Here is a 16,021-nt window from a genome sequence, read left to right on the forward strand (position 1 = left end):
ACTTTCTGTAGTCACCCCTAGGCCTGATTACTGCCACACCTGTTTCAATCAAGAAATCACTTAAATAGGGGCTTATCTGACACAGAGAAGTAGACCAAAAGCACCTCAAAAGCTAGACATCATGCCAAGATCCAAAGAAATTCAGGAACAAATGAGAACAAAAGTAATTGAGATCTATCAGTCTGGTAAAGGTTATAAAGCCATTCCTAAAGCTTTGGGACTCCAGCGAACCACGGTGAGAGCCATTATCCACGAATGGCAAAAACATGGAACAGTGATGAACCTTCCCTGGAGTGGCCGGCCGACCAAAATTACCCCAAGAGCGCAGAGAAAACTCATCCGAAAGGCCACAAAAGACCCCAGGACAACATCTACCGACGAGACAAAAGTTGAACTTTTTGGAAGGTGCTAGTCCCGTTACATGTGGCGTAGAAGTAACACAGCATTTCAGCAAAAGAACATCATACCAACAGAAAAATATGGTGGTGGTAGTGTGATGGTCTGGGGTTGTTTTGCTGCTTCAGGACCTGGAAGGCTTGCTGTGATAGATGGAACCATGAATTTACTGTCTACCAAAAAATCCTGAAGGAGAATGTCCGGCCATCTGTTTGTCAACTCAAGCTGAAGCGATCTTGGGTGCTGCAGCAGGACAATGATCCAAAACACACCAGCAAATCCACCTCTGAATGGCTGAAGAAAAACAAAATGAAGACTTTGGAGTGGCCTAGCCAAAGTCCTGACCTGAATCCTATTGAGCTGTTGTGGCATGACCTTAAAAAGGCGGTTCATGCTAGAAAACCCTCAAATAAAACTGAATTACAACAATTCTGCAAAGATGAGTGGGCCAAAATTTCTCCAGAGCGCTGTAAAAGACTTGTTGCAAGTTATCGCAAACGCTTGATTGCAGTTATTGCTGCTGAGGGTGGCCCAACCAGTTATTAGGTTCAGGGACAATTTCTTTTTCACACAGGGCCATGTAGGTTTGGAGTTTTTTTTCTCACTAAATAAGAAAAACCATCATTTAAAACTGCATTTTGTGTTCAATTATGTTATCTTTGACAAATGTTTCTGCTCATCAAAAACCGTTAACTATTAAAGTGTGACAAACATGCAAAAGAACAAGAAATCAGGAAGGGGGCTGTGAGGAAACGTGGAAAAGCCGCCGCGTGTGCCAAGAGCTAGGCGGCTGACTCCGCGTCCTACGCGGCGGTTTGCACGCGTCTGGTTGTGTGGTGGAACGCGGAAAAGCCGTCGCATGTCCTGAAAGCAAAGCGGCTGTTTGCATGCAGCAGCATGTGCTTGGTGTGGCTGGGTCTGTTAGTGCACCTAGGCAGATGGAGAGCTATGCTCGCGCGGGCCTGAATTCAGGACCTTTATACCTGCAGAGGAAGTGTCAGCTGATCAGGAAGGTCAGCTGATTCCTGCAGGACTCATGATTGGCTGAATGGTTCGGGCGGGGCAGCAGAGTCCAGCAACTATATATTCTGCTGCTTATTCAGTTGCTGGTTGTCTGGAGTGCGATCACATACGTGGGAGCACCCAGATCCGTAGTCAGATCCGCAAGTGTGCCGGGACCAGCTGGAGCTGTAATCCTACACTTAGCTAGTTTCTGTTGATAGCTTAAAGTACTAGTTTGATTGTGATTATCTGTTATGACCTTTTGCCTGCCTGACTATCCTCCTGAACTCTGATCTTCTACCTCGATATTTCTGATACTCTGTTGCCGAACCCCGGCTCGTCCTTAGACTCTGCTTCTGCCTACTGATCTTGTACCTCGATATTTCTGATACCCTGTTGCCGAACCCTGCCTGTACCTGACTCCGCCTTTGCCTCTTGATATTGTACTTTATCTGTCCGTGTGTACGACCTGGCTTGTCCGACCTCGAGAACCGACCTCACTGTTGGAGGCGGTTCCCCGTTCTATCAGTGACACTTCCTCCAGAGTGTTACTTTTAGACAATCCTTCCTACTCTCAGCCTGACTCCTCCCGTCTTGGAGAGTCCAGGTCTTCGGAAGGAATCCGTGCAGTATACCTTACTGCGCTGAGGCTTAGTCCTCAAAGTGTTACTGTTACACCAAACACTACACTCTACTCAGGCGAACAGAGGTTAGCTGGTATATCGGATTATCGGTGATACTGCAGATCACTTATAATCTGGTATATATCTGTATTCCCAGTGATACTGCAGATCACCGGTAATCAGATCCTCTCTGTGCTTCACCGATCGTTACAGGGGCAAATAGTTTTTCACATCACTGTATATAGTTTTACATTATTAATTAACTCATTACCTCCCACACTCCACATTTTTTTTTTGGGGGGGGTAATAAAAAAAAATTTGAATAAAAAAACACACAAATAGTTACCTTAGGGGGTGCACTCTTTAAATATTTATGTCAAGAGGGTATAACACTGTTACTTTATAAATGATGGGCTTGTAATTAGGGATGGCCTCAAAACTGAAAAAAATGCACCTTTATTTCCAAATAAAATATTGGCGCCAAACATTGTGATAGGGACATAATTTAAACGGTGTAATAAAGGGGACAAATGGGCAAGTACATTTCATGGATTTTAATTACAGTAGCATGCATTATTTAAAAACTATAATGGCCGAAAACTGAAAAATAGTGATTTTTTCCCCACATTTTTTCCTATTTTCCCATTAAAACACATTTAGAATAAAATAATTCTTGGCATAATGTCCCACCTAAAGAAAGCCTAATTGGTGGCGAAAAAAACAAGATATAGTTCATTTCATTGCGATAAATAATGACAAAGTTATAGACGAATGAATGGAAGGAGCGATGAAAGGTGAAAATTGCTCTGGTGCTACAGGGGTAAAACCCCTCAGTTGTGAAGTGGTTAAAGTGTGAGGACCTGCTGGGGCTCAGTAAAGGGCCATTCACCTTGTAGTGTAAAATAGTCTGTGCTATGCTGTGTCAAAAAACGACAGTGACCTAAAAACACTGGTGTCCTTGGCTCAGAGTTTTTTTTTTTTTTTTTTTTTTTTTTTTTGCCACCTGCCCATGTCCTGGGTGGTACTTGAACCGCTAACCTTGTGATTAGCAGGCAGGGACATTTACCCACTGCACCAGATCCTCCACCTGACATCATCAGCAGCTAAACTGCCTTATGGCAGTTGAAAGCGACAGTTTCAATTTTCCAACTGCTGTCACTCTCATAGCTTTGAATTTCTACTCAGTGGGATAATTAAAAAAAATGCTGCCATTCATGAAAGTATTAATGTCAGAGTCCAAATACTTTGTATAGTTAATCACAATGTCACAGGGGAAGGGGAGGGGTGTGTGTAAAATGTTGAAACTGTGTGTTAGACCAACAAGACCCAATCAAATTTCACCTATTGTTTTCAATGGAGACATTCAAACTGCTCCCATTTTTACATTACTGATGCCAAGAACCCCAAAGTTAACACAGTTGGTTATTGGGTGACTTTGTTTTAGGGTACGTTTCCACTTGTGCGTTGTGTTTTTGACGCGAAAATCGCGTCAACGAATCTGCATGCGGGTGCGGATTCGTTTGCGTTTTCCATGTGGATTTTCACGCGGAATCGCTCGCGGTTTGCGCTATGCGATTTTAACCATGTCAATGCCGGTAAGCATTGACATGGGTTTTTATGCGACTACGCAGGCGAAAACGCATGGAAAACCGCAAGACAAAAAACGATTGCGGTTTTCCTATTAAATTACATTACCGGCGATTCGCGTGCGGGTGTGCTGCATGCGAATTCTGACGGGTCTGCCGTACAGATTTTTTCTGCACAGCAAACCGCCCAGAATTCCTGACAAGTGCAAACAGGCCCATCCACTTGTATTGGCTATGCGAATTTGCATGCAGACAACGCATGCGAATTCGCGTTAGTGGAAACATGCCCTCAGGGTTAGCAAGTGGGTGGAGCCACCAATCAAATTTCACTCATTGCTTTTCAGTTGAGAAAGGAAAACTGCAGCCATTTTTAAAGGGACACTTAAGTCAAAAAAAAAAAAAAGAGTTTTACTCACCTGGGGCTTCCAATAGCCCCTGCAGCTGTCCGGTGACCTCGCTGTCTCCCTCCAATCCTCCTGGCCCCGCCGGCAGCCACTTCTTGTTTCGGTGACAGGAGCTGACAGGCTGGGGACGCGAGTGATTCTTCGCGTTCCTGGCCACAATAGCGCCATCTATGCTGCTATAGCATATATCATATGCCATATAGCAGCATAGAGGGTGCTAATGTGTCTGGGAACGCGAAGAATCACTCAAGTCCCCAGCCTGTCAGCTCCTGTCACCGAAACAGGAAGTGGCTGCCGGAGGGGCCAGGAGGATCGGAGGGAGACGGCGAGGGCACCGGACAGCTGCAGGGGGCTATTGGAAGCCCTAGGTGAGTAAAACTCATTTTTTTTGTTTGACTTAAGTGTCCCTTTAAACTTTGAACTCCTGGCTTCCCAAACTTTAAAGTGTTGGTCACTGGGTGACTGGGGCTAATAGATTGGGGGAAAAAAAGGTGGGCCAATAAAACAGCCAATCAGATTTTAGTCATTGACTTCAATGAGAAAACATATACTGCTGCCGATATCACGTTTGAAATGCCAAGCTTTCTAAACTTTGCACAATTACTCACTGGATGACTGTGGTCAAAATTTAGCTATACACAGTAGGTTTTCATTAACTCCTGTGTGACTGCCTAATGGTGTGTACACACTTGAAAGATAAATGAAAGCTATCAGACCAATTTTACCCCCTTCCATGTAGTATGAGAGCCATACACTACACAGTCTATTCTATTGAGCTGAACTCCCCATCAGATAAAAATCTTTGCAAGGTGCTGCACACAAAGATGCTGTACACATTCAAAAGATCAGTATCTGCAAAAGATCCGTCCCTGCAAAATGCATTCATAGTCTATGATATCTGCAGATCCTCATACAAAACCTTGTTTAACAGACTTCATCTGCAGATCTGAAAATCCATCCTGGTGGACAGGCACGTCCAGAGGGGGGTGCTCTGGGTGCCCAGGCACCCCCTCTTTTTAAAAAACTTCAAAAAAGGCCCCTCTCGTGGGGCAAAATAAGCTCCGCCCCTGATCGTGGTAAGCCCTGCCCACCCGTGGGAAGCTCCGCCCCACCTGGGACACTTTGAAGTGAAGAGGCCCAGACAGGAATCCTAGTGTGGCATACTGACCTCTCCCTCCACCTAGGACCCATACTGACTTCTACCTCCCCCAGCACCCATAGTGACCTCTCCCTCCACCTAGTACCCACAGTGACCACTCCCTCCCCTAGCACCCACAGTGACCTCTCCATCCACCAAACACCCACAGTGACTTCTCCCTCCACCTAGGACCCATACTGACCTCTCCCTCCCCAGTACCCACAGTGATATCTCCCATCACCTAGCACCCACAGTGACCTCTCCCTCCACCTAGCACCCACAGTGACCTCTCCCTCCACCTAGCACCCACAGTGACCTCTCCCTCCACCTAGCACCCACAGTGACCTTTCCCTCCATCTAGCACCCACAGTGACCTCTCCCTCCACCTAGCACCCACAGTAACCTCTCCCTCCCCCAGCACCTACAGTGACCTCTCCCTCCCCAGCTCTAGCAGTGATCCTGCCTACCCCAGTACCCACACTGACCTATCCCTCCTCCAGCACCCACAGTGATCTTTCCCTCCCCCAGTGGCTACCCTCCTTTCCCCTGCAGCACCCACAGGGACCTCCCATCCCAAAAGCAGCACCTACAGTGATCTCTCCCATTGCAAGCGCCCACAGGGGCCTCTCCCAACACCCAGCATCCACTCCCTCCTCCATTAACTACACTGACTATCCAGGCACCCACAGTCACCTCCCCTTCCTCCAGCACCCATACTGATCTCTTCCTTCCACAGCACCCGCAGTGAATTACCCTTCCCCCAGCACCCACACTGACCTCTACCTCCCTTAGCAGCAAGCAACTATGCCATTCACAGCAGCACCCATAGTGACCTCCCCCTCTACCTCCCCCAAGACCCACAGTGACCTTCCCCAAAGGACCCACAGTGACCTCCCTTTCCTCCAGCACTCATACTGACCTCTACCTTCCTCAGCACCCACAGTTACTCCCCCCAGCACCCACAGTGACCTACCCTTCCCCCAGTACCCACACTGAGCTCTACCTCCCCCAGCAACCACACTAACCTCTACCTCCCCTAGCAGCAACTATGCCATTCATAGCAGTACCCACAGTGATCTCCGACCCCCTGCACCCACAACAATTCCACCAATGTTCAGCACCCACATTACACTCAACCAGTAACCCCCACTATAGCAAGCACCCAGTACTTGCACCCTGCACCAAATACTCACATCTGGCCTCAATATGACACTTTGTACTTGCATCAAACAGCCACATGACACCCAGTACCTGCACCCCTTCACCCTATAGCTGGCACCCAGTACTCACACCCACATGACACAGTACTTGCACCCAGCCCCAACATGGCACTCACTACTCACACCTGCACACCGCCTTCACATGGCACCCACTATCTGCACTCACATAACTAGTACTAGCACCCAAAGTACCTGCACTCAGAACCCACATAACACACAATGCCCACCCATAGCTAGCACCCAGTGCAGGCATGGCACCAAGTATTCGCACCTATGATACCCAGTACCTGCACCCAACACCCACATGCTTCATCTGCAGTAGTTCCAGTTGCACTAAGCCTCCACTTAGTGCCCAGTACAAACACCAAGCACTCACATATGACATCCAGTACTTGCACCCAGAACTCACAAGGGACTGAGTACCTGCAATCAACACCTACATGATAGTTGATACACACCCATACAGCCAGAATCCACATGACACCCTGTGTCAGCACCCAGTACCCACATGGCACCCGGCATCTGCCTTTAGCACCCACATGACAACAAATACTCCACTATCCAGCATCCATCACCCATATGTCACCATGTACTCACTCCCAGTACCCACTTGGCACTCAGTATTGGCACCTAAGACCCACATACCCCCATAATCAACACCCACATGGCACAGTACTCACACGTCACCAAGTTCCAAAGCCATTATATGCACCCAGTACCCATCTATGGCCAGCACCCAAATAACACCCAGTACCCATCCTTGGTCCGAACCCATATGAGACTCAGTACTCTCCCATGGCACACATCCAGACCACACATGGCACTCCCTACTAACATGTCCAACACTCACATGTCTGTCTGTACCAATTAACACTCACATGGCACCCACTATTGTTTATCACCATCTGCTACTCATTCAGCACCCAATACTGCATAGCACCCACTGCAAATAAACACCCAATACAAACTGGACCTTGGTGCCCACAGCAGCTTGACACAGACTGTACTTTGGCATCTCGACACCCACTGCAACTTAGCACAAAGTGAACCTTTGCATCTTACCACCCACTGTATCCAGGCACCCGCTGCACCTTGGCACTTACTGCAGTTTTGCATCTACTAATGCTTAGCAACCACTGCGTATTGGTAACCCCTTCTTCTTTGCCTGAAAAGAGGCTTGGGTGCTGATCAAGAGGGACAGAGGTCCCAGTAATGAAAGAGGTGTGTGTGTGCGTGCGTGCGTGCGTGCGTGCGTGCGCGTGTGTGTTAAAACTGCCTTCTGCTTTTTAGAGAGGGGATATTACATACACAATTTAGCATGATTTATCAATTTCAAATTTGAACAGATCTTTTGCAGATACTGATCTGCTGTGTGTGTACAGCGGTCTTTGTGTGCAGCATCTTGCAAAGATTTTTATCTGATGGGGAGTTCAGCTCCATAGAATACACTGTGGGCTCTATTCATAAACCATTACCGCAAGTTTTCCGCTCAAAACAGCGGATTTTCCCGTCCATTTAGCAAAGTGGGCATTCATAAAAGCTGTTCCCGCATGAAAATCTACAATCCCCCAGCAGAGCGAGAAATTTCCGCCTTCTCCAGTGTTTTTCTAGATTTATCTAGAAAAAAGTAACAAAATGGCCATTCATGAAGTTTAGAGGACGCGGTATCTGGACGGGAAATACCGCTTCCTCTGATTTTGCGGATTACATACAAGTGAATGGACAGACCTCCCAGAGAGAGCAGTGCACGGAGGGACTCTGACAGCTGAAGTGTTTCCGCATGCCTTCCGACAGCTTACCGCCAGCCTTCAGCGGGAGATCTCCGCACTTGCATCGCAGCTGGCAAGATTTTTATGAATTACCACCCAGAAGTCTAAAATACCGCTGCGGTATTTTCCCTCCAGGAGTTTTTTCGCCACAAATGTTTTATGAATAGAGCCCTGTGTAGGTATGGCTCTCATACTACATGAATGGGGGTAAAATTGGTCTGTGATCTTTCATTTTCCAAAGACTTTTATCTGACGTGTGTAACTACATTTAGGCTGGGATATGTTCAGGTTAGCCATTCTCCTCTTCCTGCTTAAGCATATGGTTGAAAAACTCAGAAATAACTTATTTTTTTCCCCACACTGCAGCACTAACGAGTGTTTGGCAGCAGCTTTGTTATCCCCAGTCATTATCAACTTCTATGTTATAAGCACAAATCAATATAGGATTAATAGCATTTTGCCTAACAATGTGTAGAGCTGTGATTGCTCGTTACTCAACTCTTAGGGCCCGTTTCCACTAGAGCGAATCTGCATGCGTTTCCTGCATGCAGATTTGCATTGACAATACAAGTGGATGGGACTGTTTAAACTTGTCAGGAGAAGAAATCTGCACGGCAGACCCCGCAGAATTCGCATACCACTATGCGAATCGCATACAATTTATTTAATAGGAATTCGCATGTGGTTCTGGTATGCAAATTTACATGCGAATTCGCATGGAATCAATGGAAAAGCACACAGGCACTGCCATGGTTAAATTCGCATACATCGTCATCCATGCGAATTCGCATGAAAATTCACATACAACCGCATGTGAAATTCGCCTCCGCATGCAAATTTTTACCGCGGCTATTCCTACCGCACAAGTGGAAACGTACTGTCGGGCCTCTTTCACAGTGGGACGTTAAAGTCGCACGTTATAAAAATTTATAACGCAGACTAACGCACAGCAATACAAAGTCTGTGTGACATTCACAGTGCACACGTTGCGTTGTGTGTAACGTGTAGCAATATTTAGAAAGTGCTGCATGCTGTGCGTTTAGCAATACAATTGCTGTGTTATGTGTGTTCCACATGCTCAGTAATTTTTTTTTTTAAAATGTAACGTTCCATCAGTATGCAACGAAAATGGTGCACCAAGAGACAACGTAGTGCAAAACAACATCCAATTTCATAACCTATATGCGCTGCGTTAGGGGCACGTTGTGCGACTTTAATGTCGCATCAAATGCAACGTCCCACTGTGAAAGAGGCCTTAAAAGGGGACGATGAGTTGAAGTTACCCGGAGCTTCTAATGGTCCCCTGCAGGCATCCTGTGCCCCATGCAGCCACTCACCGATGCTCCGGCCCCGCCTCCGGTTCATTTCCGGAATTTCAGACTTTAAAGTCTGAAAACCACAGCGCCTGCGTTGCCAACGCAGGCGCTGTGGTTTTCAGACTTTAAAGGAGAACTGTAATGAGAGGTATATGGAGGCTGCCATATTTATTTCCTTTTAAGCAATACCAGTTGCCTGGCTATTCAGCTAATCCTCTGCCTCTAATACTTTCAGCCATAGGCCCTGAACAAGCATGCAGCAGATCAGGTGTTTCTGACAAATTTAGACAGATATGACAAGATTAGCTGCATGCTTGTTTCTGGTGTGATTCAGACACTTCTTTAGGCAAATAGACCATCAGGGCTGCCAGGCAACTGGTATTGCTTAAAAGGAAATAAATATGGCAGCCTTCATATCCCTCTCACTACAGTTCTCCTTTAAAGTCTGAAATTCCAGAAGTGAACCAGAGGCGGGGCCGGAGCATTGGGGAGTGGCTGCGCGGACACAGGATACCTGCAGGGGACCATTAGAAGCCCCGGGTAACCTCAACTAATTTTCCCCTGACCCCCCCTACAGTGTCCCTTTAAAGAAAACCTGAACTGAAAATTAAAAGCCAAAATAAACATACATAAGTCATACTTATCTCCCATGTAGTCTACGCCTCAATCTCTTTTTCCTCTCCTGCGTCCTGTTTGTCCACTGTGATCAATGGAATTCTCCGTCCTCCATTTTGAAAATGGCCATTTCACCATAACAGCTTTCTGGTCAGCACACAGTTAAACTGTATCATCGCCCACTTGAGCCATAGGGAAACATGGACACATCAGTTTTCCCCTCAGCTGTAACTGACAGCAACTAATATATTTCAGTTCTGACAAAATGTTGTCAGAACTGGAGGGGATCATTGTCAGAAGAAAATGGTGAGCTTCTGAGAGGAACTGATGGCAAGGTAACTATGTAATGTTCATTTGAAGTTACCTCATGTGTTTATTTTAAATAATTTTACTCAGTACAGGTTCCCTTTAAGGTGAAGCCCAGGGACCTTTTTCTAAATGCATTTATTAGGATGATTTTTATTTTTTTAAGGCTAGTTACTTGCAGTACTGTGAACAGACCCATAGAATTGTATGGGCAGTGACATGGCATGCAGAGTTAGGGCCTGTTTCCACTACACGCAGATTCTGCATGCAGAAAACTGACTCCAATTAATGCCTATGAGCCTGTTTCCACTGAACGTGATTTTTCTGATGCAGATTTGCCATAGGCATTCATTGGAGTCAGTTTTCTGCATGCAGAATCTGCGTGTAGTGGAAACAGGCCCTTAGGCCTCTTTTCCACGAACTGTTTCTAAGCAGTGAAATGCCTCTCAAACTGTCACAACTGCTCACTGCTGCCTGGTAACTGCTCACTGCTGCCTGGCAACTGCTTGCTGAACACACAGCTTTAACAGTTCGTGGAAAAGAGGCCTTATTCTGCAGCGCAACTGATCAGTGAACTAGGCCTAAAGCACAGAATTCTAGGAAGAGGTGTGTGTAATAAAAGACTAACATACATGGTGGGACATTCTTCACTAAGGCCTCTTTTCCACGAACTGTTGAGCTGTGTGTTCGGCAAGTAGCTACCAGGCAGCAGTGAGAGTTTGAAGGGCATTTCACTGCCTATCAACAGTTCGTGGAAAAGAGGCCTTACGATGCTCACACTTTACCCCACCCTCCTGCAATGTTCTGAATAGCAGGAGGGAGGAGCATAGGCTTAGTGGGGAGGCATGTCTGCAGATGAAATAGCAGTCACCTGTTCTCGTCTATTCCTCCCATTTAATGCATTGGCTGTGTTTCCAGGCCTCTTTTCCACGAACTGTTGAGCTGTGTGCTCAGCAAGCAGTTACAAGGCAGCAGTAAGCAGTTATCATGCAGGAACAAGCAGTTACCAGGCAGTAGTGAACAGTTGTGAGAGTTTGAGAGGCATTACACTGCCTAACAGTTCGTGGAAAAGAGGCCTAAGGAATAGGAGGATGGGGCCAGGAGCTGGATGTATTTAGCAACTCTTAGGCCCCGTTCACACTGCACGCGTTTGTGTCCGTTTTTAAGGTACGCGTTTTGTGTGCGTTTTGCGAGGGCCAGAAAAATCAATGCAAAGGTATGGCCCTCGTTCACATATACGCGTGGCAAACGTATGCGTGGCAGAAACGCATAGTTGGATGCATTTCTGTGCGTCGCGCACAGAAACGCATTATAATGAAAGTCAATGGGCGCGCACTAAAAACGCATGGCATGCGTTTTTGTATGCGTATTCGGAGGTGCGTTTCTCGTCGGAAGTAGCTGACTCTTCCAGGTATGATCCAAAACGCATAAGGAAAAAACGCATACAAACGCATTACAAAAACGCGTACAAACGCGTACAAACGCATGCGTTTTTCCAGTGCGTTTACTACATGCGTTCTGCACGTTTTCCACACGCACATAATATGAACAGGGCCTAAGGCCCCATACACACATCAGACCATAGTCTTTTGAAAATGAAAGATCACAGACCAATCTTACCACCCTTCCTGTAGTATAAGAGCCATACTCTACACAGTCTTTTCTATGGAGCTGAACTCCACATCAGAAAAAAATCTTTGCAAGATGCTGCACACACAGATGCTGTACAGACACAAAAGATCCGTTCCTGCAAAAGATTTTGTTCCTGCCAAAAATCCATTCCTGCAAATTGCAATGATAGTCTATGAGATCTGCAGATCATCATACACACATGATTTAACTGACATTCATCTGCAGATCAGATCCACCAGGATGGATTTTCAGATCTGCAGATCTGCAGATGAATGTCAGTTAAATCATGTGTGTATGATGATCTGCAGATCTCATAGACTATCATTGCAATTTGCAGGAGTGGATTTTTGGCAGGAACAGATCTTTTGCATATACTGATCTTTTGTGTCTGTACAGCATCTGTGTGTGCAGCATCTTGCAATGATTTTTTTCTGATGAGGAGTTCAGCTCCATAGAAAAGACTGTGTAGAGTATGGCTCTCATACTACATGGAAGGGGGTAAGATTGGTCTGTGATCTTTCATTTTCCAAAGACTATGGTCTGATGTCTGTATGTGGCCTTAGGGCTCTTTCACAGTGCGACGTTAAAGTCGCACATTACAACAACATGTAACGCACAATAACTTACAGCAATGAAAAATCAGTGGGCTGTTCACAGTGCAGATGCTGCGTTGGTGTGTAACGCTGCACGTTAAATGAAAGTGCTGCATGCTATGCGTTATACACGTTTTTAGCTGCGTTATACTGTTTGCACATGCTCAGTAATGTTTTCTTTTTTTTTTTACGCATGCGCTGTTTTCGTAATATCACTGTGCGACAGAAAACGGCACACCAAAAGCAGGGCTAAATAACGTCCAAGTTATAGTCTTTCAATGCGTTGCATTAGGGGCACGTTATGCGACCTTAACGTCGCATCAAACGCACCATCTTACTGTGTAAGAGGCCTAAGGGCCCATTCACACTTGCGTTTGCAAAACACCAGCGAATTTTGCCGGCGTTTTGCAGGAATGATTTTTACGTGATTTCACGCACAGAAAATCACTGAACACTGCGGCAATTTTTCTGCAATCGCGTTTAGCGCTTCTATAGCACTGAACCGTAATTGCTGGGAAATCGCCTGAAAATGGTGCAGGCTACGCGTTTGCATTTGGCGATTTGTGTTAATCGCTGGCGATTAATGCAAATCACCCAAGTAACAATGGGCCCATAGGGTTTTATAGCACTAAAGCGCTAGCGTTTGAACGTTTTGCCGAAATCGCGGCAAAAGGCTCTAGTGTGAATGGGCCCTAAAGGCATTTTACATTCTTTGTGTTTGTTATAAAATGTGATATGTATTGCAGTGAAACTCCAGTAATGCTGAGGAAAATCCAATGGCTGTAGTTTAACTGTACCATGCCAATAATTAATGGAAAACATAATTGCAGCTTGCTTTATGAACAGTAATGAAATGTGCATGAGAAAGTTATTCCACAAAGTACCCAAGGCCTCTTTAATACAGGCAGCTGACAGGTGCCAAATTCACCACCTGTCAGCTGCTCTACTGCACCAGCCGCCGCCGGGCACTTGTTACCAGCGCTGGTAAGGTGCCCCCCCCCCTATAAAGTCACATCTGAGCATGCCCACAGCTGTGCTCAGAGGTTCTCTGACGCCGGGTAATACTGCAGAGAGTTGTCCTTTGACACATGTGGTGTTACAACTGTTGCCATTTGGCTGCATTCAAATTGCGCCTGAATGGTGCTTGTGGGCAGCATGTGGGAGGCTTATCTTCCCATAAAGGGCGCAGTTCAGCCTCCAGTCTGAAAGAGGCTTTAGGGCTCATTTACACGGGCAGTTGAACTGTGTGCTCAGCAAGCAGTAGTGAGCAGTTACCAGGCAACAGCAATGAGCATTGCCTATCAACTGCTAGTGAAAATGAGGCCTCAGGCTACGTTCCCACTATAGCGTGACATTTTCGCCTGCAAAAAAAAATCATATAATATTTTTCTGATTGGTGAAAATTAGCATGTAAATTTTTACGTGTTTTTTTATGCGCATTTTCGTAAGCGAAAATTCGCATTAGTTAAATATAACAATGTGCCTAGTAACAGTTTAGTTGTGACTGCTGACAACTTCCTGTAACCATGGATCTAATGCGAATTTTCAGGCAAGTAACGTGAAAATTCGCATTGCCTATACATAGCGTTGTACGCAAATCGTACGTGATGTCCGAAGAAATGATACAGGACCTCAGATTTTTTTCACGCATACGAATGCTAATGAAAATTCGCATGGGTTGGAAACAGCCCCATTCACTACCATTATTAGTTGCAATATCAATGCGAATTTTCTGAGAGAAAAATGTGACACAAAACGCACAAGTGGAAACCAGGCCTCACAGAGACTGCTTTGGAGGCACGACTGAATAAATTAGCCCAGGTGTTGAAAAAGAGAAATCTGAGCAGCAAATTAGTCATGAAGCAAAATTGGAAGTTTCTAGGCTGTCTGAAATGGCACTGCTGTATTCTAAGGAGATCCGTTTTATACAGTAACTATTAACCCATTCAAGTATTTTTTGTTTAAATACGAGTTTGGACTTAGAACTATAATGTGGCTTAAGCTATTGGAGAAGAGGAAAAATTTACAGCAATTCCATTTTGTTCCACTTTAAATTACCAATATTCATTTGCAGCACTCCTCAATGAAGGTGGAGTTTCATGGTATAAAATATCTTGCTAATGAAAGCAATCAGAAGAAAAGGATCTTAAATGTAAAGCATACCTGAAGCGATCATAAAGATAAAAAAAAGTTAGAGGTTTCTCGGATCCACCTGGTGCCCACCATTCCAACTATTGGACCCTCCTCTGAACCAATCGACAACAGCCTGTCAAATGTGCTCCTGTCTCTGTACAAGCATGGCTGTACTGCACATGTGCAAGTATTGTCCGTGCATGTCCAGTAGCACAAACTGCTTGTGTGCAGCTTTCTCCTAAGTGCGTGGCTTTGTTGTACCGTGCCGGTGCAGTATGGCTGTGTTTGTACATGGACGGGAGGGGAGCTGCGAGGAAGGAGAAGGTTCCAGGTAACAGCAGCGGAGTTGAGAATGATCTGGAATGCCCCTAAAGACCGGTTCACATGGGCATTCAATTGGCGTTAAATGCGGAGCTTGGCGTTCACTGCATAGTACCAGCTTTTCCTGTTCTTGCAAACGTCCCACTCTATCCCATCATCTTGTCCTGGACAGAATTGCCTAAGCGGGTCGCTTCTATGTCCCCCTGCAGGAGCCAAAGGGGGTAAACGTTTACCAAAGAACTGGAACCGATGCCAAGCACGATGTCCCTGAGCGCTCGTTTGAACTGGCCCTGAAAGAGAACCCGAGGTGTGTTTAAAGAATGTTATCTGCATACAGAGGCTGGATCTGCCTATACAGCCCAGCCTCTGTTGCTATCCCAAACCCCACTAATGTCCCCCTGCACTCTGCAATCCCTCATAAATCACAGCCACGCTGTGAGGCTGTGTTTACATCTGTAGTGTCAGTCTCAGCTGCTCCCCCGCCTCCTGCATAGCTCCGGTCCCTGCCCCCGTCCCTTCCCTCCAATCAGCAGGGAGGGAAGGGATGCAGGCGGGGACTGGAGTTCTGCAGGAGGCGGGGAGAGCAGCAGACTGACACTATAGAGATAAACACAGCCAGCTCTGACAAGCTGTTTGTCAGCAGCGTGGCTGTGATTTATGAGGGATTGCAGAGTGCAGAGGGACCTTAGTGGGGTTTGGGATAGCAACAGAGGCTGGGCTGGATAGGCAGATCCAGCCTCTGTATGCAGATAATATTCTTCAAACCCACCTCGGGTTCTCTTGAAGCATCTTAGGTAATTTTTTATTTTTTTTTGCACAGGTTTGCTACAAACTTCTTTTACTACCACCGTGCTACAAGTCAAAAACTTTTTGGGGGAACTTGGACCCAAGAATTTGCTGCTGGTGAAACAGACCAATATGGAATATTAACAACCGTTTCTGTATGTAGGCCAGTATAAGCCTAAAC

The sequence above is a fragment of the Hyperolius riggenbachi genome, chromosome 10 (assembly GCF_040937935.1).
Source record: "Hyperolius riggenbachi isolate aHypRig1 chromosome 10, aHypRig1.pri, whole genome shotgun sequence".
NCBI lineage: Eukaryota > Metazoa > Chordata > Amphibia > Anura > Hyperoliidae > Hyperolius > Hyperolius riggenbachi.